The sequence below is a fragment of the Chelonia mydas genome, chromosome 6 (assembly GCF_015237465.2).
Source record: "Chelonia mydas isolate rCheMyd1 chromosome 6, rCheMyd1.pri.v2, whole genome shotgun sequence".
Taxonomy (NCBI): Eukaryota; Metazoa; Chordata; order Testudines; family Cheloniidae; genus Chelonia; species Chelonia mydas.
The window spans coordinates 82,757,386-82,781,891 of NC_051246.2; the positions used below are offsets into that span (position 1 = coordinate 82,757,386).

Below are 24,506 nucleotides of genomic sequence, written 5' to 3' on the forward strand. Positions count from 1 at the left end.
GCTCTCCACGTCTCTAATTAATTGAATCTTGAAATCGTTGGACTTTCAGCTTAAGAGAAGACAGAAGAAGGGAACTTAACAACACTGCCTATTCCTTTATGTCTAGGAAGGGCTAAAAAAAAAAAAAAAAACAACACCTGTAATGCTAAAAGACTCAGGCTTTTGTCTGTTTCTAATATTACTTTTCTGCCTAATTGCCATCACTGCCACGTACATTAGGCCCTTTTTCAGCAGGGTTAAAACAGGGCCAGTGATGAATGGAAAACTGATTGTACTGCTGTCAAACTTGAATGTGAGGCTTATTCTAGAGATAGAAGTATGAGGAAAAGGACAGAGAATTGCACTTCATTAAAGCTCTACCAAGCTGATTGGAGTGGAGGAGGTAATTGAGATTTAAAGTGGCATTCCCATCACACTGTCCCTTTTTCAACTTAACAACTGTCATTCAAGCCACATAGGGCAACAATTGGCCAGATTTCCCAGCTCTTCTGAGTAATAAAACAGACACTCACCTTCTGGCTATTCGTTTTACTTACTTTGTTCTAATTTCCAATTCATGTGTCATTAGTGAACGAAGATTGACAAGAAATAGCTTTGACCTCACAGATTTGACCTTTAACCTCAGAGACCCAACTCTAGACTGAACATAGGTTGGAATATGCTAAGAAACACCTTTCCTTTGCACAAGAATGAATGGCAGTTTTTTCATCATTGTACCACCCTCTGCTTCCACTACATTTAGACTATGAGACATGTCAACTGCCTGTCACAATTACAATAGACACAGCAAACCAGAATTTTCCCCAAATCCAAGGGGAACTTCCTGAACAAAGAGTAAATTTTACTGCACAGATTTTGGAGACCTCCAATTTGTGCAGGCATAATGAATGCAGCCTACAGACAAATAGGTAGTTGTTAATTATCCCAGCAATTTCTTTTTTTAATGTGCTAACAACACAGCATGCTAAGCCCTCATATCTTACACTGTTACCTGATGATCTCATCACATTTGAAAAGATGGTAGTCTGGAGGAAGGCATTATTATTGCAAGTATGCATGACAATAAGTTACATGGAAATAATCCCTTATATTTTTTTCATGATTTAATAGTAAGTGTGACAGAAGAGAAACAGATGGATTCTACTACACCTTTCACAGTGGACTGAAGTCCTCTACCTATATAGCAACCCCTTAAGGGTAACTTAATCTTTTTATTTTCCTTGGGCAATTATCCTAAGGCTTGTATATACTAATTTAGTGTCATATTACTCATCAGAGCATTTTGTGGATGAATAATAACCAAAGGGCAAGACCTATGACCTTAATAAGAACCCTCAACGAATTTTAGAGTAATTTGTGCCTTTTACATAGTAGTCTTTTAGAGCTCTACAGTTCTGAATGGAAATTTGATCCCAGTAAGTCTATTGTATTTGGAACATTGTTTTTGTTCCTTCATATTTAGTGAATAAATATTTGGATGGTACCAGTATTAAGCTACCAATAAACACAATAATTGAATACACCATTTCATTGTTATCAGGGGTTTAAAAACTTGATTGTGTCTTTTTTTAGATTAAACATTTTGAAAACAGAGGCAGGTTACTTACTGCAGTGACTTCAGTTTAATTAGATGTGCAGTCATTTCATTTTTTCCTTGAATATTCATTCTTCTATGTAAAAAAGAAAAAAAAAAAACCACAGGCAGGTTACTGCATTGACTTCACTCTAATGGGATACACAGTCATTTAGTTTTCTCCTGTAATATTCATTCTTCTGTTATAAAATATATTTGCATAGCTCATTGTGTTGTGCTGTGTTTTCTGAATTCCCCATTCATGTTGCTGAAGAAAGAGAATAAAATGTACTCTATTTTCTAACAGAAGGAGGTATAAACTTTTGTGAAGTCTCACAGTTGTCACCACGTCATTTATGAGTACTGTTACAATCCTCTACCTTCCAAAAATTTAAATAAAATTCAAAGAACTGGATTCTATTGAAAGGGACGCTATTAGCATATAAATACAACAGAATAATTTCAGAATAGTACACGTATCCAGAGTATGACATGGGAAAGAGTTTACTAATAATTATAAAAACCCATGAATTCTATTGAGCATACAGTACTATTCTTTATTAGCACTATGTCAATTGTGTGAGAAACATGTTTTTGTGTTAATGAAAATAAATTATTTTACCATCACTCTGCGCTGTTTGTATACTTAATTATAACACAGTTAAAATATTGCTTTGCACCAGTCAGAACAGAGCATTTTCCTTTTATATAGTTTCTTCTTTCCCAGGGGTAAATTTTAATGCCCTGAAAGGCCAACGAAGGTCAGGACTTCTTGACTATGTCTCAACAGTGCATTTGTGGTCATCAAAAGAAATAAGCCTTGACCACTGGTAGCTGCTGTACGGGTTTCTTTTATCCTGCACCTGTGACAATTACCCTGTGTTAGTGAAGCTAACAGGAGTCAGGTTGTAGGTTAAGGGTCAGGGCACTGTCAAGAGGAAGTTATTCTTCAGTCCACTAAATCTGTTATCATTTTCATCTAATGTGACATCCATCTGTCAATCAGGGAATTTAGGCAATTGTCTTATTCTAAGTGCTGCACTTTATGCCTCAAACAGCTCACATTTTACTACTTTTCTTATAATTACATTTTTCTACCTCTGAAAACCCATCTGCAAAATAAACACTGAAAATCTTATTCAATCATTTCAAAGGGCCAGGCTTTTTATACTAAACGCTGTTTCACTTACAAAATTGAGTGGTTTCTCTGCAAAGTTTTTTATTCGCTTAATTTTCATTTGTTATGGCTTTTTAGCTTATAGAAGGAGAGTAAAGCTCCCTTAAGTATCAATATAAGTTTTTCTGTACAAATAATGACTGCCAAATGCATGCCAGTCAAAAGGGATATGCATCATACACTTTATATACAGCATTTTGTGCACACCATGGAAATTGTGTGATATACTGACATGTAACAAGGCCAAATTTTTGTAATGGACTTCTTTGGAATTGTCAACTACCATGCAGTTGAATTGACTTAAAATGAACTTAGACTTGGTGCAAGTCCATTTATAGTACAGTAGACTAACAGTCCCAAACTGTTTTAGGGCCTGATTCATCAAACCACATTAAGCATGTGTTTTATTTAAGCACGCTAGTCAACAAAGCACCTAAGCAAATTGTTATCTGCCCTTGAGTCTTAAGTGCAAAGTTCAGCCTGTGCTTAAATGAGATTACTCACATGCTTAAAATTAAGTATGTGCTTAAGTGCTTTGCTGAATCCGGACTTTAAATGCATTGCATAGTGCAAATGACAAACAGTGAGCATCCACTTCTACTGAAGTTGCTCAGTTTTGATATTAAGCTTTGCTAGGGTCCAAATTCTGGCCTCACGCTCTCTAGGACCCACACGGATGTAACTCCTTTGACTACAAAGGAAGTATTCAAGAACTGCACTTGTTTAGCTGAAGGTTTGTCTCGACCAGGGGGAACTCAACCTCTCAACCTTTTTCTTTCTGAGTCCCTGCCCCCAGCCCTTTATCCCCCCGGCTATAAAAACTCCACAGCCCACCTGTGCCACAATAGCTGGTGTTCTGCATATAAAGGCCAGGGCTGGTGTTAGGGGGTAGCAAACATGGCAATTGCCTGGGCCCCATGCCAAAGGGGCCTCCAAGAGGCTATTTTGCTCAGGCTTCAGCTTCAGCCTTGGGTGGCTGGGCTCAGGACCCCAGGCTTCAGCCCTATGCGGTGGGGCTTCGGCTTTCTGCCCTGGGCCTCAGCTTTCTGGAGGGCCCCCTGAAACCTGCTTGAGGCCCCCTAGGGGCCCCAAGATCCCTGGTTGAGAACTACTGGTCTAGACAGAAAGTTAGTGCATGCTGAAGTTTAAATCTACAGCGGTCTAGTGCAACACACACTAACCACCGGTGTGGATGCTGCTGCCATGCACTGCAAGAACTTTTAGTGCATGGCAGCAGGGTCCACAAGGACTGTTAGAGTGCAGCAGATTTACACCCCCCAGTTTGCTGCACACTAATGTGCCATCTAGGCAAGCCCTGAGAGCAGAATTTGATCTCAGAACTTTTCACTCTAAGTAGCTGTAGTAGCTGCCAGTAGTAGCCTCACAGCCTTGTACAGTACTAGAGGGGTCACACACTCCACCTTTGAAGGCCCAAAAATGGGATGCAATGTGTGACAGAGACTCAAAAAGAGGAGCACAAAATAATTCATGCAAGAAAGATAAAGTGCTGTGGCATTGATCCCGTCTATGTAAATAATTCTTTTTAGAACCTCTGTTGACATCAGAAATAAAGAATCCTGAAACTGTTTTCAAATTATTGAGTGACACAAGGAACTTTAATGTTAAAATCAGTAACATCTGTCAAGATGAGGAACTGTTAAGAGATATAATTATACCAGAAATGAATCTGGCCTATTGTATCTTAGAAGTAACCATTTCCAATCATCTCTACGGCTCCCAAAGAAAACATGAGATATAGGAATAATCAGATAAACGGTTCTTTGTAAGATATAATGTAGTATCTAATACTAAAGATAATGAGGCATATACATATATATGTACTCCACCTGATCCCAGGGAATTATTTCCTTAATTTACAAATGCAAACAACTCCAAGCTAACTATGTATTTATTAGTTATGACAAGGAGTGAGGTTTTGAAGGAGGTTGGTGACACCGTCACCACATCTGAAGGCTTGTAGAAGAAAGAAGCCAGAACCCGGAACAAATCTTTCCCTATTCCCCTGTATTCTGTTATGTCCCTCCCCAAACCAATTGTTCTTACACATACATTCACACATTTCCCCCACCTCTCTGTGCTACACTTGGGAATTCCATGAAGAAAGGTGGTAGAAGGGGTGGAAGATCAGTTACTGTTTGACTTGTCTGAGGTTCTCTTCCCTTTGCCCCTCATTTGTAGTTTGATCCTGAGCACCAGCAAAGTACGGAAATATGTGCTTAAATTAAGAACATGAGTAGTCATACTGAATTTGGGGCATGATCAGTCCTGTTTGTACAGTGCCTAGCACAAGACAGTCCTAATCCTTGACTAGGGCTCCTAGGCAGTACCACTATACAAATAAATAAATATATAACAAGCAGTGCTGGAGCCAGTCAACCTGGTAATGGCCATGGAACATGAACCTGAAAGGTAAGTCCCAGTGGTTTGATGTATAGTGCTAGCATATGATGAAGGGAAGAAAAATTGAGGCTGAATGTAATGAGGTTACAAGATTACCCCTAGTATTTTAGGGCTGCTTACACTGAAATCTTTTTTTTTCCCATCCTCTGAAAAAGACATCTAGAAAATACATCCTATTGCATGTCACTGTGAACTGAAAAGTTGGGAGTGCTCACTCAGTGGTCTTACATTGGCATTATATTCCACTTGGAAATATTTTTTGCTGATTTTGGTAATGAGTTCATCTTAATTATTCCACAGACTACCCAAGCCCAGGCTGGATTTGTTGCTGACTTTTTCTGAGCATCTTTGGACAGTAGACAAAGGCTTCTACCACCTCTCAGTATTTGTTATTTCTGAACTAAAATTTTAATATGCTCACCTACAATTTCTCCTCAGAATAATAAATCCTTAGGGCTAAATTTCTACTGCACTAATATGCCTTTGTTGAACTGATAGTGTAAAAGAAAATAACTTGTTTATTAAAAATATTAGGTCAGATCTCTGCAGGGGTAAATCAGGATAGCTCCACTGACTTCAATACAGATGACTTCAACAAAGCTATGCCTGTTTACCCCAGCTCAGGATTTGGACCAGCATGTCTTAAAAGTAAAATAATACGAATGCCATTTGTTTTGTTAACATTCAAGATCACCTGTAAACTGATCTGAGTTCAACTAAGTTTCACAACAAGAAGAGAGGCCAACAACAACTAGAAAAGAGGTGGTGTCAGTTTCAGAGTGTAAGTTCTGCATATTCACAGAAAGAAAACTTGGAACATTTTCAAAACTGAAGCAGATAAATGACTCCTGTGAAGAAGAAGTGTGTGACTTGCCATGACCCATAAGCAATACTTTGTCTCCTAACTTTTAAATATAGAAACCCTCTTTTCGGAGTTAAAACAACTGCTTACAACCATTAGGAACAGCACTGGCAATAGGTAAGAATTTCACAAAATTTTCAAAACAGACTACTATAGCAAACACAAAAGACAGCACTTGGTAAACTCAGTGCCATTAGACTTATAAAGAAAAGCATAGGTAAACAAAGTTTTGAGTGGAAAATATACAGAAACATGGTATTATTTTTAGGGCTGTCAATTAATCACAGTTAACTCACGCGTTTAACTAAAAAAAATGAATCACGGTTAAAAAAATTAATTGTGATAAATCACAATTTTAATCACACTGTTAAACAATAGAATACCAATTTACATTTATTAAATGTTTTGGATGTTCTTCTACATTTTCATATATATTGTATTCTGTGTTATAATTGAAATCAAAGTGTTTATTTACACTTTATTTACAAATATTTATTTACAAATATTTGCACTGTAAAAATGATAAAAAAAAGAAATAGTATTTTTCAGTTCACCTCATACATGTACTGTAGTGCAATCTCTTTGTCACGAAGGTGCAATTTACAAATGTACATTTTTTTGTTACATAATTGCATTCAAAAACAAAACAATGTAAAACTTCAAAGCCTACAAGTCCACTCAGTGCTACTTCTTATTCTGCCAATCGCTAAAACAAACAAGTTTGTTTACATTTACAGGAGATAATGCTGCCCTCTTCTTATTTACAATGTCACCAGAAAGTGGGAACAGGGATTTGCATGGCACTTTTCTAGCCAGCATTGCAAGTTATTTATGTGCCAGATATGCTAAAGATTCATATGCCCCTTCATGCTTCAGCCACCATTCCAGGGGACATGCTTCCATGCTGATGACACTCGTTAAAAAAAATGTGTAAATTAAATTTGTGACTGAACTCCTTGAGGGAGAACTGTATGCCCCATGCTCTGTTTTATCCGCATTCTGCCATATCATAGAATCCTAGAATATCAGGGTTGGAAGAGACCTCAGGAGGTCATCTAGTCCAAACCCCTGCTCAAAGCAGGACCAATCCCCATCAAAATCATCCCAGCCAGGGCTTTGTCAAGCCTGACCTTAAAAAATATCTAAGGAAGGAGATTCCACCACCTCCCTAGGTAACCCATTCCAGTGCTTCACCACCCTCCTAGTGAAAAAGTTTTTCCTAATATTCAACCTAAACCTCCCCCACTGCAACTTGAGACCATTGCTCCTTGTTCTGTCATCTGCTAGCACTGAGAACAGTCCAGATCCATCCTCTTTGGAACCCACTTTCTGGTAGTTGAAAGCAGCTATCAAATCCCCTCTCATTCTTCTCTTCTGCAGACTAAACAATCCCAGTTCCCTCAGCCTCTCCTCATAAGTCATGTGCTCCAACTCCCTAATAATTTTTGTTGCCCTCCACTGGACTCTTTCCAATTTTTCCATGTTTCATATTTCCATGTTATATAATTTTTCCATGTTCCATATTTCGTGTTATAGGAGTCTCAGATGATGACCCAGCACATGTTGTTCATTTTAAGAACACTTTCACAGCAGATTTGACAAAACGCAAAGAAGGTACCAATGTGAGATTTCTAAAGATAGCTACCGCACTTGACCCAAGGTTTAAGAATTTGAAGTACCTTACAAAATCTGAGAAGGATGAGGTGTGGAGCATGCTTTTAGAAGTCTTAAAAGAGCAACCCTCTGATGCGTAAACTACAGAACCCAAACCACCAAAAAAGAAAATCAGCCTTCTGCTAGTGGCATCTGACTCAGATGATGAAAATGAACATGTGTTGGTCTGCACTGCTTTGGATTGTTATCAAGCAGAACCTGTCATCAGCATGGATGCATGTCCCCTGGAATGATGGTTGAAGCATGAAGGTACATATGAATCTTTTGCACATCTAGCACATAAATATCTTGCAACGCCTGCTACATCAGTGCCAGGAGAATGCCTATTCTCACTTTCAGGTGACGTAAACAAGAAGCGGGCAGCATTATCTCCTGTAAATGTAAACCAACTTGTTTGTCTGAGCAATTGGCTGTACAAGAAGTAGGACTGAGTGGACTTGTAGGCTCTAAAATTTTACATTGTTTTATTTTTGAATGCAGTTGGGTTTTTTGTATATAATTCTACATTTGTAAGTTCAACTTTCATGATAAAGAGATTGCAGTTCAGTACTTCTATGAGGTGAATTGAAAAATACTATTTCTTTTGGTTTTTTACAGTGCAAATACTTGTAATCAAAAATAAATATAAAGTGAGCACTGTACACCTTTAATTCTGTGTTGTAATTGAAATCAATATATTTGAAAATGTGTAAAACATCTAAAAATAATTAAATAAAAGGTATTCTCTTATTGTTTAACAGTGCGATTAATCACAGGAATAATCGTGATTCATTTTTTTAATCGCTTGACAGCCCTAATTATTTTCTATTTCTTCATTTAAACTATCTACAAAGGCATCTATTGCAAAGTCATCTATGATAAGAGGTGTGCAAACTCCCCTGCCCCAGTACAAAACATTAACTGCCAACAGAAAAGCCAAATAGCCCAAGTGATAAATTATAAGTTCAGTATATGGTTTAGTGAGTTTTGAGTTACCATATATTTACTAAATATTTTGTAGGCGACTAGCAATCGATCTAACTTTAGAAAGAATTTTGAGTTTCAGCTCAGATAGGTGAACAGTTTTGAATGCCTGGAAAGTTTGCAAAGGAAAGTCTGCATGAACAGATGTCTATCCAAACTATTTGAACCTCTTGGGTCTGATAATTGCTTGTTGTTGAAGTAGAACTTCACTTTATTTAAAAAGTTTTGATTGAAAAAACAATAAATCCATGCTAGGCCTGGCCAACTAGGAAATGGCTTATACATGAATAACTTTGCAATAAACTGACTTTTATTTCCAATTGAGAGTTAACCTGAAAAATTATGCGAACAACACAGGATCAAATTCAGGAAAGTACTTAAGCACGGTACTTAACTTTAAGCATATGCATAGGTTTCTATGACTTCAGTGGCTTAACATTAAGTCATGTTAAATGCTTTCCTGAATAGGAATGATGTCCTGAATTTGGGCTAGAAGAAATATAAGACCCACATACATGCGTTGATTTTATTTAAGACAATATTTCTTAATGGGGTGGGAAGAGAATAATTTAAAAATAGCCTCAGCTTGGCTTTACTATCACCTCCTTATTGTGCCTTGATAATGTCTAGCTAGTGGGCCAGTAGGGATTGCTGATATCTAATTTATCTGCTGATTAAAAAAGAATGTCTCTGAACCATTAAGTTGTGCATCATAGTTATTCTATGGTATAAATCTACACCTATCTATGTTTCCTCCACCCTCCCCCTCTCGTTTCCTACCTTTAGTTTGTTATAACCACTTACAGTGTCTTGTCTTAGATTGGATAGGTTGTAAACTCCTCAGGACAGAAACGGTCTTCTATAAATTTGCACAGCATTTAGCACCAACTGGGACCTTAATGTTAATGGTATGAAAAAGGGGCATTCATTCTCAGCATTGCAGCTACTGGCTGGCTGGAGGCCATGCTCTTTAAGCAGGATGGAGAGCATCAATGTATATTTTAATGATTATCTTCACAACAAAGAAAGTAAAGTGGAATTTTGTTAAAAAATGAAGCTTAAATGTTTCAGAAAACCATAAAGATTGCAGAACTGCTGTCAAATTGCAGAATCTGCAATTTTCCACGAGCCCAGAAGAAAGCCATCCAATTAGATGGAAATAGGATGTACCATCAGCTGCAAGCAGTATTCTTTTCATTAGCTCTACAACAACCCATTCACTCTCCATGTAGTTGGTTGTGGAACTGCAGAAAAATATATGTACTTTTTTCTTCTTCTTTTCTTTTTTTTTTTTTTTTAAAGTAAGAGGAAAATGAAAAGACTGAAAGACCTGGTAAATGAAGTTCTCTATTTTTCTGCACAATAGGTACAGCATGCGTACGCTTTCCCCACATTGGCTTGCCCTCATGCCATTGTCTTATACCAGAGGCACTACCTGTACAAGTCAGGATAATTCATACTTTTGCCAATGAAACTCTCTTCTGAGCCTACCAACAATAATGACAATCATTACTAGTCTCAGTGATGCTTCTGACCATGGAAAGCCCTCTCCACTAGAATGGGACTGAGAAAAAAATGATTTGTTTAATGTAGGGCTGCTAATGGTTGTCGGATGGCAAAGACATTGGGATCATATTTTTAAAGGTATTTAGGTGCCTAAAGATGTAGATGGTCACCTAGAAGGATTTTCAAATCTGCCTGAGCAACTAACTCCCCCTGAAGTCTAGAGGGAGTTTCTGATAGCAAGAGCACCAACCATGTAAGTTTGGACAAACCCAGCTTGGGCAGATTAGTCTTAGTATCCTCAGACATCAAGAGGACTGGAGCTGCAGGTTTCAGGGGTCACAAGGCAAGTCCTAGACAGGCAGAAAACTCACAAATCCAGCCTTGAGACTTCCCCTTCATAGCATAGGTAGGGCTATCATAGCAATTGCTACACCACCATCTCCTGGCTCCCGGGTGACCAAATAGCAAGTGTGAAAAATTGGGACAGGAAGGGGGGTAAAAGGCATCTATATAAGAAAAAGCCCCAAATATCAGGACCGTCCCTATAAAATCGGGACATCTGATCACCCTACCTGGCTCCTAGTGCAGAGGGTGTGTATCTCGTATAAAGGGGGCTTAGCTCTGGTGTCCCTAGGGCTTGTTGATCTCTGACTATCAGTATGGCCCTTCAGAGGCCATTGGAATGGGCATAATGTAGAGCAACCTGCTAAATGCCAGGAACAACTCAGGGGCCAGCCAGCTCCCAGATCAACATAGGCCATACGTGCCAAACCCTTCTCCCCCTCCCCCGGCCCTTGAATACATCTTTCCTGAGATGCATTGCGCACAGCTACAACTCACTCCATGGTCTGGGCCTATCTCTGCAACATAAGAGGCTAGAAATTTTTTTAAAAAGTGAAAGTGGAGATTAGTGTTGACATTTTTAATGATCCAAAATAAGATGGGGAGTCCACTGGCTTCACATACCCCAAACCTTGGTTCCATTAGCAGGAGGAAAAATAGTGAAACAGTAAGGTAGGATGGTCCAATAGTTAGGCACCAGCCTAAGGTCTGGAAGACCTACCTACAAGTTCCTGTTCTGCCACAGACTTCCTGTGTGATCTTGAGCCAGTCACTTAGGGTACATCTACATTTTCAGATGAAGTTTTAATTTCCATCTTTAATGAGCTAGCACACTAAAAATAGAAATGTAGCTGCAGTGGGAGGGGCTAGCTGCTTAAATACGTATCTAAGGTCTTGGACAGGTATGTCCTCAAGGCAGCTAGCTACTTGTGCTGCCAGGCTTATGCTCCTACTTTTAGCACGCTAGCTTGATGTGAGCCACCATGAATATTGAGATGAATATTATATGTCCAGCTCAAAGTTTAGATGTATCCTTAGTCGGTCTGTGCCTTAGTTGTCCATCAGTAAAATGGGGATAATAGCACTTTCCTATCTCATAAGGGTATGGTGAGGATAAATATGGTAAAGGTTGTGAGAGACTCAGATACTGTGTCAATGAGTGCCAGATGAGTGTGTTAGCTAGATAGAATCATAATGACTGACGTCTGGACAAAGTAAAGACAAGATCGTAACATTCACTTGGAGTGACCTTTTAATGGTTAGAAGGCTCCTGAGGTAGGTCACTGTTTCTGGCTAACAGCTTAACATGCCAAACATGTCCTGCTGGGGCTGTTCTCAATGTTTGACCCCGCTCCATTCTGAGTATTTGCTCAGAAACACAGAGTGAAGTGCAGGGTTGGTTCCCTGGCAGCCTAAGAAGATTATGACAATACAAGGCCTCTCTCCTGGCTGCCCTCATGATTATCTCCTAATGATCGTTCTCACTCTGACTCTACTAGTGAAGACATTTGGATAAAGATGGTAGATATATATTAAACATTTATTTCTAGACAGTGTGTTATTTCTCATTATAAAATCAATGCTTCTTGAAAATGTACTTGTGAGTGCATTGGCAGAAATAATTTCCACCTATGCAGAGAGGATGTCACTTAAGAGAAAAAAGTTCCCATTAAGCCAAAATCTCCTGTGTTGCTCCTGTCATTCTTGTTGAGGAATAAAAGCTGGTGCCGTCTTCAGCCAAGGAAAATGTTTTCTTGACTGTAACACTGAACAGCATACAACACAACCTGCATATCTTGTCAGCTGACAAGCGTACCGCCTCCCACACAGTTCTGTCCACGCATTTGATGTGCTTTTTTAGTAGCCCATAGCTATATACATTGGCAATCCTAAGGATGAAATTGTGCAGTACTATAGGTTTTCCAAGATGGGGTAATCAGAAGTGGGATCCCAATGAGTTAAATATCCTTCAGGAATAAAAACCTGAATGAAAGAAAATGTTATCCCCTGTGCATACAGATTGGATAAAGCTCAGATTGTTAGGAAACTTTTATTTCGCTACTTTTTCAGCTGCCTGCAAGCTCACTAAAGATTTTTGTTATCCTCCACAGATTTTTATTATAGCCAGGAACTTTTGTTTTCCAGGACTCCATGGACATGGAATCAAACTTTGATTGTAAAATGCCTCCCAGAATCAGTTTCCTGCCCCTATCGTCATTCTTCATGGAAAACTCCCTTCAAGGCCTACTCACCTTTTTGTTTTCTCATGATCATGGATAGTTCTCTGAAAACATCAGCTCGAAGTGCAGTGGCAGTCAAAAAGGCGAACAGAATGTTAGGAACCATTATGAAAGGGATAGAGAACAAAACAGAAAATATCATAATGCTTCTATATATAGCTGTGGTACACCCACACCTTGAATACCGTGTGCCGGTCTGTTTGTCCCATCTCAAAAAAGATAGAATAGAATTGGAAAAACTATGCAGAAGGGCAACAAAAAATATTAGGGGTATGGAACAGCTTCCATATGGGGAGAAATTAAAACGACTGGGACTGTTCAGTTTAGAAAAGAGACACAAACGGGGGCTATGATAGAGGTCTATATAATCATGAATGGTGTGGAGTGTTATTTACTCTTTTACATAAAACAAGAGCCAGGGGTCACCCAATGAAATGAAAAGGCTGCAGGTTTAAAACTAACATAAGGAAGTGCTTTCAACACAACACAAAGTCAACCTGTGGAACTCATTGCCAGCGGATGCTGTGAAGGCCAAAAGCATAAGTGGGTTCAAAAAAGAATTAGATATGTTCTTGGAGGATAGGGCCATCGACATCTATTGGCCAAGATGGCCAGAGATGCAACCCCTTGCTCTGGGTGTCCCCAAACCTCTGACTGCCAGAAGCTGGGAATGGATGACGGGATGGATCACTCGATAATTGCCCTGGTCTATTCAATCCCTCTGAAGCTGGTACTGGACGCTGCTGAAGACACGATACTGGGCTAAGTGGACCATTGGTCTGACCCTGGATGGCCATTCTTATGATCTGCCACCGAACTGCCAGTCTCACTGGAGCATGTCTCTATCTTTATGGTAACATGAGATGGGCAGTGCCTACTAAAGAGATGCATTTTTCTCCAGGACACCAGTAAGAATGCAGAAGGCAAATGAAAATGCTGAATTGCAGAGACTCATTCCCTGCAGATTGAAGAGTGACTTAGAGAAGGTGAAGGGAAGTGCAAGGGGAGAAAAAGCAGGACGGGTAGTAAAGGTAAATTTTATGTCTCATTCATGAGCCAGCAAATTGTACTGGGTGAGCAATGACTTAACAGGAAGATTGCCACTTACTGAATCAACTTACAAGCTTTCCTTGGAAGGTCTCCCATTGAAGTCTGGCCACCCTCAGGTGGAATGGCTACACACATGGTGATGCATTTAAAACATTTAAACATTAAGGACTAGTTTCTAGGATGTCCACATCAATACCAATGTCACATCATCTTTGAAAATAAACAATACTTTCTTCAGCCATGTGTAATACAGTCTGTTGAGCCGTTGAATCAAGATTATTGTTCTTTAGGAAAGAGAGATACTATTCTGAAGCCTGTCTACTCCTGAGCAACTCTTTGGAGGAGACATCTCTGGAGCACTTCAGAAATTATTGCATAACGTGCAAGTTTTGCTCTGAGTACAGGTATGTAGACATCCACATGTATTTCCTTTTGAATAAAGCTCTACGTTCATTATATCTTGGTTGAATTCATGCTTATTTAAAAAGGGATCAGTAATATTTCTTTCACAAATGATTACGCAAATGTTTTCGACTTTCAGTCAATTAAATTTCCAAATTTAACTTTAGATACATTATAGAAAATAAGGTACTTTTCGGTCTGAAATAAATGGACTACAATTAGTTTAAAAGATCTCTTTATTCTTCATTGTCGTTGAATCTCTACCTTGCCTGAATCTTCTTTTTTACGTTCTGAACAGGCTCTCTATAATCCTATTGGAATTCCACAACTGCTGTATTTGTAACCATATCACAGTTGCAGAATCCCAAGAGGTCTATTTTCTTCCATTTAATGTAGTAAAAAAACCTCCTGCCTGAATACAACACATATCTGTTTTGATTATGCAAACTGTTGTGTGTAATTTTGCATCTTCTTTTTATATCATGTCCATTGAATCCATTTTAAAGGGAAATCATTTTCTAGACTAAAATGTTATCCTAAGAGCGGCTCCATTTTTGCTGACATGATTATGATTAGGAAATTTAGATTGCTACATACGAATACATTAGAAAAGAATTTTTCTGATCTAAACTCCACAAGAGAACTAAAATATACCACAAATAAATAATCAAGCAGCTCTTATGAATTTTAAAATAAGTCATGTATCTCAGAGTTTTTTAAAAAGTGGCCCGTTTTGGTCTCATAAATAACATTGCTAATTTACAGCAGAGTGAATCCAGCAACAGTGGTTTTTAATTGGTGGTAGAAACGCTAAGGTGACAGGACTGAGAACAGGTAAATCATCCAGGAATAGAAATGCACTAAGACAGAGAGCCAGCTGGTGTAGTGCAGCCTTTGTGTCAATGATTCTGTAATAGGGACTGTTCAGACAGTCTGTTGCACAGCTGTTCTTACTTAGAAACAAACAGCCAGGTCTGTTAGTGGTATCACTCTGCAGGTATTATAATGACAGTAAGGATTTTTAGGGACGTGGTATCCATCTCATTGAGATGAAGAAGAATCAAGGAGGAACATAAGTGAGAATAGTTGTACAACTGTTACTAACTTTCTCCTCAATTTCATGTATTCCAGGGTTTGTATAGATTAAGCTAAATAAATCTAATGTGTTGTTAATCCTGAAAAACTGGTCTATGGATAAAGACTGCTGAAAGAGAAGTAAGTTACTGCTATTTTGATGTACTACAATATTATTTCATAAGTAGAACAGGTTGGTTTCAGACATGATTAAAATAATCTTAGTTAGAACTCAATGCACAACTCAGTGATTTTATTTGTAGAGTTACATTTTCAAAGCCAAATTTTGGTTCCCATTCCAGTGCTGCTCCAGTGGTGCAAAGACACTGGAAAGCTGGTTTAATCTCAATTGAGGCTTTGCCTGGAGTAGTGAAATCCTCAAATGGCACAGGCCATTGCAATAATTAATTAAAACCAGTTTGCTATTTGACAGAAAGTTGGAGGTTTTGAAGAACCAGATCTATTGAATTTATGGTAAAGTTTTTGACAGGAACACAAGATTTAAAAAATGGTATCTAATATGGAGGCAGAAATAAGATGACATTGGCTAGGTGGGAGGAATCATCATGGTGACTTTCTGAAGTGAGAAATTGGGATTTTGTCCAAAGTCCATTGGAGTCAATAGGTGTCTTTCCATTGATTTCAATGGACTTTGAATCAGGCTGAGAGAGAGAAAATTGTGAGCTGCAAACCAGAAAAGGGACTTAAGTAGAATGCACTAGAAGGAAATATATAATTTATCTCGATTTGAGCCAGAGTATGAAGAATAGCAAGGAGGAATGGTGAAGAAGGAGTTTCTACATGAATACAAGGAATCAGCATTACTTTTTTCTTGCCCAACTTTGAGTCACCTACCAAAATGTCTTGCATCTTTTGAGACACTAACCTGGTAACTGAGGCAGTCGAAGGAGAGAATTAAACTAAAACTATATACTTCCATGATAAGATATTAACCTATGTGGGGGTGATTATCTCAGGAAAACTTATGACATTATTTTTATTATTGACATTTATTTTGCTTATAGTCTTCAGTGAGGTTAGAGCCCCATAATGTTGGGCATCATACAAATGTATAGTAAATGACTGTCCCTACTCCATAGTCCAAATGTCAAGTCTAAGTTAATATTTTTTGCACATAAATTATTACACACTCGCTTGGTTAGATTATATTTCAGTAGTTCACACATTAAATAGTAGCAAATTTAGTAAACACTAACTGGTGTAGGACATCAACTTTTCTTCATCCCTCTCTTTACAAAATAGAATGATTGTTCAGATCAGTGACAGATATAAAATTGTTTTCTGGTGATATTTTGGTAGGATGATCCTGTATATAGTGCATACTTCAACAGTATTTCTGGTTGCCGTGCTTAATACTATATGTTTGTCATACATTACTGATCAGGTGTAATCATTACTGATCAGTGTAACTGTATTGTTTTCTACTCCATTTATTGTTTGTAGATATATGCTTTTCACAGAGTGTTAGATCAGTAAATAAAAGGTTAATGATACGGACTAGGATAGAGATCATGTGAATTGTGTTTCTATTGGTTACAAGATCCTGGTCAAGATCAAATTAGAGGATAAATTTTTTGCAACCAAAGTTTTAGACTTCACCTGGGTTTAATTAATCTGTAGGTAGAACAGTGCTGGCTTGAGAACTGACTGGAATGACTAGAGACTGATGCTTTTATCTCCCATTCTTTGGGAGTCTCTTTATTTTCCTTATTAAAAGTTAAGAATTTGTTAAGAAAATGTTGGTGGGTACATTGAGATTCTTCAGTACACAACAATTATTGTATGTAACATCAAGTAAAAAAAAAAGTAAAAAATCTATCAAAAATAATCATCTAATAAGTAATTTAATGAGTGTATGTGTGTAGAAAGTGTAATCTGTGGTAATTATCTATAATTATGTTTTCCTTGCAATTTAAAATAACTTGTCTTTTTCAGTAAGGAACATGCCCCTTTTTTATTTTCCTCCACCTCCTATGCCATTGACTGCCTTTCTACAATGTGAGCGTTTGCTATTTGATCCATGAGAAAAATAGAGAATATGGTAACTGTTTATAATTATTTGAGGATGTAAACACCACGCAGGGTAGGACAAAGCTATAGAATGAAACTGAGCAACAAAAAACTTAGGCTATCAGGGAAAATCTTCCCATCAGTTAGCTCTATTAGACTGTTTGGGAGTCTCTCCCCCAGAGAAGTGAAAAATCCCTTCTATCTAACTTTCAGCTTTGGCCTGATGCTCCAGTTTTACACATCTGTTCACTGGTAGGAGGAATGAGAGGAAAGAGATGGAGAACTAGAGCAACATTAGCATCTGAGAATTGTTGAGAAGAAGAGCCTATGAGGTCCTGGGGGGAATTAATGTGGTAGGAGAACAGGAGTTTGGGAGAATTCACAAAACAGGGTGAGTACTGGGAATTGATGGAATGTGAAGGGAAGATCGCTGGAGCTGTAAGGGAGCATTTTATATACCTAAAGACAGTTGTGCAGTGGGGCAGCTACTTTGGAGATTCATGCAATGCTATGCAAAAGAAGGGGAAAATGATAGGTCTTCAATGAGCCCCTTTGGGTAGGTCTGCCCATGAATAATTTTACATGTTTGAATAAAACACTTAAGAATATATGCTGTAAATCCTGCACCGGCAGAGAGCTAGTTTAGGAAAATTTAGAATTTCTGCCAGATGGAGTTTAGCAAAATTTAGAATTCTGTTTCCTGGAAAACTCTGACATGTCAACATTGTTTTCATTCCAAGCCCTTGCACACCAAGACAGTTTAGCTTGAGAGCACACTGGTGATGCCTTTTAGAAGGTGTAGTAAGGGGAGACTCACTATACTCACCCTAGTTCTTTTCATGGCATATTGCCTCCAGACAATGCCACTCATGCTTTGGGTTTCTTCCCCATTCACAGTATGGATCAGCCCCCTACGAGACACCATGGAGGCCCTAGCTCAACAAAATCTTCTTGTGAAACATTCAGAACTTTTATTATGACATGAGGAAAACCAAGTATAATAGATGTATCTTTTATTTATTTAGCAGAATTTACAGTACAAATAATTTATTCATAGCCAGATAGAGATAATTTATGTTATAGACAAGGATATCCCCGGAGCTCAATGAATTAAACTCTTTTGCTATTGTTCATTAGTAAGTCACATTGTCAGTATTCAGCACCTGTACCTTACCTGATGCCGCATTCTATTCACGCACATCGTATTGTGAAAACCACTGCAACTAACTGCAAATTCACTGAACATAAGATAGAGGAAGTCATAATATTCTATCAGTTCAAATCTAAGGAGAGTGTAGCAAGAAAGGATTCAAACCTGTTTTATTAAAAAGGTTCTGAAATCTAGAGATAGGTCCGTGAGCAAAAGTTGCATGTGAATGGTTCAAATCAACATACATAATATAGTTCATAGAGTACGTACAACTGTTAAATGACATCATGCTGCTTTATTGATAAATTGTTTGTGTGCAAAGGTATAAATGCCTGATACAGTTCACCACAGAAAAGGTTACAGAATATTTGTAACTGTGAATTCTTTTAACACTGTCAGACTGTCAATCGATTTAATATTTGCTGATGGAAGCAGACTTAGTGATACTAATTTATAGACTGTGGGATAATGACAAATGACAAAGAAACTCTGGCCATATAATGTCATGCCAGGTTTGTTCTTACTTGTGAGGTCAAGTGGATAGGCCAGCGCCACCAACTTCATCATGCTCTTGCCAACAATGGCAGGGCTCTTTTCGGTTAGACTCTCAAATATGATCTGCATAAGCAGACCTGGAGAGGCTTTTATCAGTACATGTACTGAGAGAGAGGCTGATGAGGAAGAACATTGTGATGGCTCACAGGGAACTGCTAGCTCAATTTCCTCAGAATAAAGGGGAATGTTTTCTATCCCTAACATTTACATTTTGGCTAAGTGAATTTAAACATATATGTGGTTTAAATGAAAGGTTGACATTTTCAAACTAGTAAATGTGGATTTGTGATCCTAGCTGACACTAAGAGCAGTTTGACTTTTAAATGTAGGGGTAAGAGGTGGAGGTGGGTGAACCATTTCAGGAACAGGAACCCTCTCAAGCCTTTTTCCCTTTAGTGAAGCCAGAGTGAATTTTTTTATTAATGGTCTGAAATGTTCTATTGGAATTTATCTTAAACTGTCAGTGCAGTTTTACGTTGGGGTTCCAGACAGGACTTGACATGCAGCAGCCAAAATATTGCAAGGAAAGTTCATCCTTATCTTTTTCTGGCTAAGACTGAGATCCCTGGGAGGGACAAATTAGATTCATAAGAGATTTGTAGCAAAATTCTGTGAAATTAGAAAGCTTAGATAGTTGCATTACTTTGGATGAGCATAAGTTCCTACACACAGAGAAGATATCAGATACCAAAGGGCTTATTAATCTAGTAGACAAAACCATAACAAGATCTGACCCTGTGGCCAGAAGCTGAACTCATCAAAGATCTAACTAGATGTAAACTGTAAAATGGTAACAGTAAGTGAAATAAACCACTGGTACAGATTACCCAGGGATGTGGTAAATTCATCACATGAAGTTTCTAAATCAGAGACCATGTCTTTCTAAAAGATATGCCCTGTTTGAACCACAAGTTATTGGCTAGACCCAGGAATCACTCTGTGAAATTCTATGGCTTGCATTATATAGAGCATCAGATCAGATGTTCATAATGGGCTCTTTTGCTCTTAAAAATCTGAATCTATGAAACTCAAATGGTTAGAAGCTGAATCTGTCATAATCATCAAGTCCTGTCCATTCTTATATATAACAAAAGAAAAAACAACACAGGGCTTGATTCACAAATATGATAACCTCTTTAGAGCTAAATTATATTTCATTATCATCCAGAAAACACATCCATCTGGCATATTCTACCATGCCTGGCATTTCCTGACATTGCATCCCTTTGAATGGATATTCTATTAAAATCTGCTATCGGAACACATATGTGTAGTGGCAACAATGAATCTTTATAAAAATACTGCAGAACTCCATGTTTATCTTTATAATACAGGGTAGTGTACTTGATTGTTACAGTAGAATACTGTAATACTTTTTTGTAAAACAAGGAAAGAGGCAACATACAAACGAAAGTATTTCTTGGAATTTACTCAAAGGAAAAACACCAAGTTAAATGTTGTCAGAAGAGGCAGTTCTAAAAAGATTAATCCAGCCTATGTTTTAAATTTTCATTCTCATTTCTTTAACCAAAAAGATTATGTCTTAATTTAGAATTATTTAATTTTCTATATTTTTCACATTCCTACTAGAATTAAAAAAGCAGAAATCTTTGGGTCTCTCTCAGACCCTCTCTCTCAGTCCAGCCAGTTCACTGCACACATTAAATTAGCCCTTCACTCACTCCCAGATGTCCTGCTTCTCTCCTTGAGAAAGAGTTATTGGTGATGCCAGATCAAGATAAAATATAGACAACACAATATACTAGCACTTCTTAGAAGCATTAAAAATAGCTTTTGCTGGATCATTTCTGATTCTGATCAAAGGGGAGAAAATATGGGGATAAAAACACTCCATTCAAGTCCATCTTAAATGGCATACCTTCAAAATATGGGTTTATGAATGGAGATGCTGCTACAAGCGCAACAAGAGTGGCATAAACAGTATGCAGTAATAAACAAAATATATAGTTACATTGGAAAAAAGGTGCAATTTTTGTGGAGGTGGTGCATTTTAGTCGCAAGAAACAAGATGAATGCAAATCAGTTACATTTTGGAGGCAGAATTATGAGTAATATGCAAATAAGAGAGAAAAAACAAACATCCCTGCTATTCATATTTTAATGTAATAGGTCCTTCTGCAATATGAGGGGTAAAGTTTGTAATTTATTTAAAAATATATTGGGCCAGATTTTGATTAGCATTACATCAGTGTGAATTCAGATTACTCAACTGACATCAGTGAGTTACTCCATCTCTTCACAAGTGTAATTAAGATGGTCTCCATTTTGTACAACAAAATAGTGGTAGAATAGACTTGTGACAACTACATAGGGTATGAAATAGAGTGTAACTGCAATGCAATTTTCAAATAGATTGAAAAAGATCATATCATTACAAACAGAATTATAATACTATACATATTACAGGACGCTGCTAGGATATATGTGCATGTATGTGATTAATTTATATTTCTATCTTCATGCAACAATATACATAAAAGTAGTGAAAAACTTTAAAGTGAGATTACAAGTACAAAATATGAGAAGCAGAAATGGCCAAACGTGCGATTCACAGATTGGCAATGCAACGTGTACATGTGAATCCAACACTTACAATATCTGTCAAGATGACTAAAAAGAGGAAACAAATACCAAGGAAACTATTAAATCACACAAAAACAACAGTAAGATCTGACTTTAACCCACAAAAGCAGAGAAACATAGAGCTAAAGTTCAAACTCCTTAACCGACCCTGCTTGCTTAGGTGTGAAGGATAAAAGCTAGGAAACTCCTGCAAGACTTAATTCTGAATTTCCCCCAACTACCCCTAAATTTCATTGCAGCCTTAGGCTCATGGCTCTCAATAAAGTGCACAGAGGTCACACTGCAAATGCTTTGAAAATGTGGGCCTTAATCTTAGTGTGACTATTTTAGAACTTTAATTTATATGTCCATATATTTAAAACGTTTGCAGTTACTGTTTCGGTTTCAGATTTTATATCACGGTCAAACAAAAATAATGCTCCCTCATTTCCCTAGTTTCCTCATAAACATGGATAGGGAGCATAAAAAGGGGGAGAGGGGTTTAAGACCTCCACCGCATGCTTCCCTCAACCTGATATAATTGTACCTCTAGGGGTACATGAAAGCCCAGTTCTGTGGATGCGGACAAGGCAGGGCAGGAAATAGCTAGCCAAGCTCTGCCAGTTTTCTCCTTCCCCAAAACTCAAAGCAGCCTAAGTTCCCACCTCCCATGGACTTAAGCAAAGTTAATGTGATTTTAAGCAATTATTTGTTCAGGCTGCTCTCTGTGTAGTTTGTAGCTCCCTGCTGAGTGGATTTTGGGGGTGGTCAGCGATTCTTTGAGCTATTGATAGTATTGTTCCTATTGGAGCTGTGGAAGTTGGGTGGGGAAGGGCAGATGGCAATGCAGAGGGGCAAGGAGCCTTTATATGAAATCCCCTCACTCTTGAGATTAACAGGTTTCAGGGAGGAGCTGGGATCTGCTTCTTCCACCCCTCTATCAAAACAGCTAGAGGGTCTCCTGCTGGGCCAACACTACTGTTTGACTATACGAGGGAGAGGGAAAGAGAGTGAGGATCCTGTACAAGTGTCCGAGTATGAGTGAGAATGTGGATGTAAGGGAGACAGGAGGACAACTACTGAGGGGGGCTCTTGGGCAAGATTAAATAGAGTTAAAATCGTGTACTATTTTAATCTCAGGAACACAGCAAAAATCAGATCAGATCAGTGGTCATATTGGGCCTAGTGTTTCTATGGTCTCATCTGCTCACATAGTGTTTCTTTTGATAGTGTTATAGTCTTGTGAACTATTTACTTGTATTAACCAGTTGTGTTTATTTTTAAAAACATAATTCATTAAATAGTCTTGTAATGTTTACCAATGTAATATTGAATAATTTAGCAAAATACAATCTGTAGTAATAAGATAAATGATTGTAAGATATTTCATTCGTGGATTATTAGTACAAGAGATTTAATGGCACCCTGAAGTCTCTACATGTCATAGCCTACTTGGGGATATCTGAATGTAGTTATTTCTGATTTATCAGATATTTGCTATATCAGACTTAAATTGTGCCCCTGGAGCAGCAGCAGGCACACAGGAAACAGTTTGTGAAATTTGGTCCCAGTGTTCATCATGGATCCAATAGTGAACCTCTTGAACTTAGCTTAATTCATTCCTGTATGTGGCAGTGTTAAGGATATGGAACTAGGTTCTCTTTTCTTTTATAAAGGCTCCGATACATTTCAAAACTTTTGAAGGTAGAGTGGTTTTTATTATTGCATTGGGATGTTTTTATTATTTATTTTTAATATGGAATTTTCATAGGTGGAAACTACTCATTTCAGAGTAAACAACAGATGTTTGCATCTATATTATGAGTTGGTACTGACATCGGTATTAAACAATAATAAGAAAACATGTCAAAAACCTTAATGATAAATAAATGTGTGTCATCAAGAAGAAATATTCAACGCTCTGGGGGAAAAAAACTTAAAAAGGCACATATCTTCTCCCAGAACTTTTTCTAACACCCAAAACCCTGAGCAGCTTCAAACAGTGGCATTAAAAACAAAAATCAATCTGCCACATCAATGTGTTTTCTTCCTCCCCCTATATGTAGAGGTTCCTCCAGAATTAACCTTGCCTCAAACACAAGGTAAACAAAAATTCACTCCTAGCCCAGTACCAGCTCTTCTAAACATAAAAATGGCACAGCTTTAGACCTGGCTATCATACAGCTGTGGGGGGAAAGGCAAAAAAAAACCAACAAAAATAGAGCTTTATATCACCCAGTACTGGGTTCATAATCTAGGAGTGTGAAACCTCATTGGAGCTTAATATTCACCGCAAGTCTTGGAGTGGCTGAGATTTTGGATGAGACATTTATAGAAATACCATTTTCTGTGGTATATTTTCTTTCCCTCTAGATTCTGTACTGTTCGACTTGAGGGGCAAAATGTTGCTTCTATTGAAGTTTATGGCATAACTTCCATTGACCTTAATGGAACCAGGATTTCACTCATGGTGACTAAGGGGTCTGGATTTACAGGCATAGGGATACAAGAGAGAGTCCCAGTAACATTTTATAAACTCTCTAAAACTTTCCTAATAGTGTTTCTGTTACATGCTTGTTACACACTGATGGGGTGTTTCAGAGTAGCAGCCGTGTTAGTCTGTAGCAGCAAAAAGAAAAGGCGGACTTGTGGCACCTTAGAGACTAACACATTTATTTGAGCGTAAGCTTTCGTGAGCTACAGCTCACTTTATCAAATAAACGTGTTAGTCTCTAAGGTGCCACAAGTCCTCCTTTTCTTTTAACCCAGGAACCTATCCTTGCAACAAAGCCCGTTGCCAACTGTGTCCACATATCTATTGAGGGGACACCATCATAGGGCCTAATCACATCAGACACACTATCAGAGGCTCGTACACCTGCACATCTACCAATGTGATATAT

General features: G+C 38.0%; 1 long non-coding RNA gene across 1 annotated transcript in view; it reads right to left on the bottom strand.

Annotated features, from left to right (window-relative positions):
• The window catches only part of LOC122466236, an 89,842-nt gene that overhangs the window by 1,515 nt on the left and 63,821 nt on the right, over positions 1-24,506 (bottom strand). Inside the window, exons 3-4 of the long non-coding RNA XR_006291604.1 lie at positions 1,608-1,670; positions 1-112 (exon numbers count right to left, since the gene is read on the bottom strand). The exon at positions 1-112 is cut by the window's left edge and continues 1,515 nt beyond it. This is a non-coding gene — a long non-coding RNA (uncharacterized LOC122466236). The remainder of the gene's footprint in view (positions 113-1,607; positions 1,671-24,506) is intronic.